We start from the raw sequence: 5279 nt of genomic DNA, 5'->3' as shown, positions 1-5279 counted from the left end.
CACAGCTGCACTCTTCGCACTGTAGATATATTTATGTGTCCATGGATATAACCAGACATCAATAAGTCGATCCTTCACGAGTTGTTCGTAGTTACAGTCGGGTCAAAATTACCATTTTACCCCTATAATTACATCTTTCTCCTTAAGTCCCACTGATTCTCTAATGAACAACCTGTTTATAGTCCTACCATCAATCTCAAGCCAATGAGAGGGAGGGACCCTTTATTCAAGACCCGAAGTCAGCACTTAAGAGAGAAATTCATCTACTTTCCCTAAAAGTTTGAAAGAGTGAATTCCATCTTGTGGAGTTATGTTCTCAACTCTCTACTTGGACAAATCTCTAAAATGGTAGGTTTATTGAGTCGATGACAGGGACCATTCTCACCCATATAAATCAAATGACCGCCTTCATAGACAGAAGTTCATAACCCACTCAGTATTGAGATTGAGTTACGTATGGCCATCCTATGAAATGTTAGTCTCTCCAATTAATGGAGTTATAAAGAGAGAACAACACATCTCGTGGTCTGATCTTATACAAACTCTTTGTACAGGATACCCCTACTCATATGTCTCCATATGAACGATTTAGATCAAATAGTTTTTAATATTTACAACTCTTGTAATATTTACAAAGTGGATCGTATCTATAGTATCACAAGGATAAGGCACTCAATCTTATCTATATATTACAGACCTTTTAGGTTATTACTTGAACATGATTCACTTATATGTCTACCACATATTGTTTAAGCTACATAAAATAACCATGGATCTTATTTTATTGGATTGAGTTAATACATTCTAAATATTTAATAAAATACTTCTTATTTTATTAAATAAATAATTAATACTTACAAATTACAAAATACAAATCCACAAGATTTAGGACACTAAATTCAACAAACTCCCACTTGTTCTAAAGTGAGTAGGGTGTGTAGTACATACAAAATAAAGCACAATACAATAAACTAGTTTATACTCTATACTCCATAATACTCCCACATGTCCTATACAAGATGACTCATATTCCGTAGACTCAGACTCTCCAAGTGACCTTAAAAAAATGGATTAGCAACACTCTCCAGGTGCTCTGAAGCAATCTTCTTTATGATCATGTCTTCTCCATTGCACAATCTCTCATATGAGATGATATTTGTGGTCGATACGTTTTCCTCTTTTGTGACTCCGAGGCTCCTTGGAGTTTGCCACAACACCACTATTATCATAGGATAGAGTGATCGACATTGACATATTTGGAACCACTTCCAAGTCTGTCAAAAACTTTATAAGTCAAACAACTTCTTTTGCAGTTTCACAAGCAGCTACATATTCTACCTCCATGGTAGAGTCAACAATACAACCTTGTTTGACGCTACACCATACTTAGCCCCTCTATTAAGAGTGAACACTGATCTTGATGTGGATTTCATAGAATCCTTATTAATTTGAAAATTAGAGTCCATGTATCCTATAAGGATCAAATCCTTAGCACCATACAAGCATATAATTTCTCATTCTCCTAAGATATTTGAGAATAATTTTAATCATTGTTTAGTGATCAAATACTGGATTGGATTGATATCTACTAACTATTTCCACTGCATAGCAAATATCTGGCCTAGTGCACAACATGACATGCATGAGGCTACCTACTACAGATGTATATGGAATCTGTCTCATCTCTTTAACCTCTTGAGGTGTCTTAGGACACTATTCCTTAGACAAATTATTCCATGCCTGAAAGGTAAAAAACCCTTCTTGAAATTCTGCATCGAATAGCTAACAAGTATTTTGTCGATGTACGATGTCTGAGACAATGCTAAGGTTTATTCTTACGATTTCTAATGATCTAGATCCCTAGAAAAAACTGTACTTCACCCAAATCTTTCACTTGGAATTGAGAAACCAACCATTTTTTTGTTGGGAATGGTGTCATAAATCTCCTTGTAATCTCGTAGTTTGTAAACTCTGTATAAACATATTGTTATTAATAAAATAAGTGTTATTTTATAAGCATATACTCAATCCAATAAACTAAGATACAAGGTTATTTTATGTAAATTTAAACAAGTATGTAGAGACATACATGTGGATCTTGTTTAAATAATAACCTAAATGGTCTGTAGTAGATGAGTAAGGTTGGGTACCTTATCCTGGTGACACTACAGATATGCCTGCTTTGTAGGTGTTACAAATGTTGTAAAGTGCTATAAATGATCATTCATGTGGAGACATGAGAGCGGGGTATCCTATACAAAGATTTTGTATAAGAACAGACCACGAAATTATTAGTCTCTTTATATAACACCGTTGATAACAGAGACTTACATTTCACTTCTTTCTCCGGGTGAAAAAAAAAAAAACAAAAGAAAGAAAAAAAAAAGATACACTTCACCCCTCCACTTTCCTTTTCATACGCCTTCACTATTCTCTCTCTTATCTTGAATGCCCACTCTTCTATTCCATACCCTCTCTCTTGAATCCCCGTTCTCTTCTTCTCACTTTGTTATCCATACCCACTCTGTGGCTTTCAACGAAGGTTTTCACGTCTCCCAATTCCAACCTCTCTAGATTGATCCTCTACTTCAAGGTTTCTTATTTTCTATGCTATTTATTTTTTCAAAATCAAATCTTGTTGTGTTCCTATTTCATTACTTCTATCTATCGATATTTTCCATTTTCTTTTTAACTTTTTAGGGTTCTCGATTTTGGTAGTGTTGAAGTTCGAGTATTGCATGTGTTGATCGAAGGCCTTTTTTTCTCAACCCATTGTTTCTGTGCTCAACCCTAAGGGAGAAGTTTGTGTATTTTTCACTTTTCATCCATTGTTAAGCGGAGAGTTCCGAATCGAGGCCCATCGAGTCTAATATTCTATTCAATTTAAAATTTTCCTAGAAAACCTTTTATTTTCAGATAAGTTTTGAGCAAGTCTGGAAGGCTACAATAAGATTGGTTCTTCCCCAATACATCTCTACTTAACTGGTAAATAAGGTTAATAGTTGGTTTTTTATTTCTTTCCTATATTGTTATTGGTTCATTTTGTATACCCAATTTCTCTGTATTTAGGGAGGGTTTTGTTTTCTTTTTTCTAAACTCTTATAGACTTTATGAAGGCTATAGTTCCATATCCTTCCCTCTTGTATATCTATTTTTTTGGTATCTAGTTGCTTGATAGTTCTTCTTCACCCCCTTCAAATTAAAAAAAAAAAAATGTGATAAAAAATGAGTAACACCAAGTGCCTCTGGAATAATCTGTTGATCTCCAATGAATTGTTTCCTTTTAATAAAAAAAGTTCCATTTCCAAGTAATGTTTTGTATGAGACAAAAATGAGTAATCAAGTTTAAATAAGTTTTGTGAGTATGAAGTTAAAGAAATTTCCAAAACTTTGGTGTTATGGAAGGTGAACAAAATTTGATAAAGGTTTGAAGCTTTTGTGAAATTAAATTCCAATGTTTCAAAATTGGTACTCTTTGATTCTCTCTGCAAATGCAAAACAAAGCCTGAGATAGAAATACTAACATATCTGATTAGCTTGAGAAGTATGCTTTCATATTTGAAGACAGTGTTCTCAAGTGGATAGAAATTAGAAAATTACCATTTGTTCCTTATTTTCATTTATGGATATTACATGCACACATATTCTTTTTCATTCTAAAGTTAGTTGCATTGAACTTTTTGTCAAAGTTATGTATTTTGTTATTATGTTAAAATGTGATTTTATTTTGAATAATCATAGTCATTCTATTCCAGTTTAAAATGTGATTTTATTATTGTGGACAATGGCTGAAGGTATTCGGTGACTAGCTTATTCATATCATCAATAAATATATTGCCCAATTTTCTATGATTTGAAATTTAATAAGCAATCCGCTGTTTTTTTCTTTTGGATGCAACTAGAAAAGCTTTTCATCAAACATTTCCTTTCAATTGTAGGTTATTCTGCCAATTCAGGAGTCAGCTATTTTAATTTTTCTTTGTTGTTTGCCATAGATGGTTCTTTATGTTTGGTTATTTAAGTTAGTTTCTATAGGTTGCCTTTTGGGAACTTGCTGCTAGTAGAAGCTTTTACCCCTTTTATCAGTCTCCTTGTTTTTCTCTTTGGTGTTTTACAAGTGAAGTGCAACAAAACTTTACATGCACATACCTTACTCTTCTTTGATATCATGAATCAATTTTGATATTTTTGCCTTTTGTATTTGCTCATATAAAAATTCCTCACAATTATGTTAATGTGCTGATGGTGGAGTAATTTCTCTCCTTGAAGAATATCATTGCAAAGTTTTTGCTGCTACTGTTTCTAAATGTAAATGTAAGTCTGATTTCTCACAATTGCTATGTTTTGAAGGTTTAAATCACATATTAATTATTTTCTAAACTCAAAATACTTTCTAGTCATTTGAACTTGTATTTTATTAAAAAATGAATATGCTTTGTTTGCATACATGATCTGATCTGTAATTTCAGTCATTTACTTGCAGGTTCTTGATTCCGTTAGAGCATTGTTTCCTTAGACTATTTTACTCTTTTCTGTTTTCTAAATAATGAAAATGTTCTCAAAATATATGTTGTAGTTACTGCTAGGAGTTGTTTGTGTTGGAATTGATGTCCTAAATCTCAGATCCTGTAGTTTGTAAACACTTGTATGAACAAACTCTTTATGATGTTATAATATGAGATATTTTATTTACTTCTGTCTATGAATAATGAGGTGTTTTAGTTGCATTAACCACAAACCAATAAATTAAGATTTCTAGTTGTCGTTGTAACTTAAGCATGTATGTGGAGACATACAAGTGGATCATGTATTAAGTGATATCCTAAATCATCTGTAGTTTATAGATAAATGAGGAAAACCTTATCCTGGTGATGCTACAAGTGTGACCCACTTTGTAGATGTTACAAATGTTGAAAAGTGCTACAAATGGTATGATCTTGACCATTCATGCATTAGACATGCAAGAGAGGATACTTTATACAAAGGAGTTTGTATAAAATCGAGCCACGAAGTGTTTAGTCTCGTTATATAACATCGTTCATGACAGAGACTTTCATTTCACTAGTATGACCATAGGTAACACGACCTTAATTCTGAGTAAATTGTGAACTTCTGCCTATGAGGGCAGTTCTTTGATTTGCATGAGTGTGAGTGGTCAAATCACTGAGTCAAACTTACCACTTTGGGGATTCGTCTGATTCGGGAGTTAGGAACTTAGCTACACAAGACGGAATTCACTCCTTCTCCGAAGCAGGGGTAAGTAGATAAATTGCTCCCTT

At 33.2% G+C, this 5279-nt stretch overlaps 1 long non-coding RNA gene across 1 annotated transcript; it reads left to right on the top strand.

Annotated features, from left to right (window-relative positions):
- Positions 1-2408: 2408 nt before the first annotated feature.
- On the top strand, positions 2409-4692 carry LOC120078228. The gene is made up of 2 exons (XR_005481958.1): positions 2409-2593; positions 2701-4692. It is a non-coding gene; the product is annotated as an uncharacterized LOC120078228 (long non-coding RNA).
- The last annotated feature ends 587 nt before the right edge of the window (positions 4693-5279 follow it).

The sequence above is a fragment of the Benincasa hispida genome, chromosome 5 (assembly GCF_009727055.1).
Source record: "Benincasa hispida cultivar B227 chromosome 5, ASM972705v1, whole genome shotgun sequence".
In the NCBI taxonomy this organism is placed as follows: domain Eukaryota; kingdom Viridiplantae; phylum Streptophyta; class Magnoliopsida; order Cucurbitales; family Cucurbitaceae; genus Benincasa; species Benincasa hispida.
The sequence above is the reverse complement of the archived record's forward strand: the minus strand, read 5'-3'. Positions and strand labels throughout refer to the sequence as shown.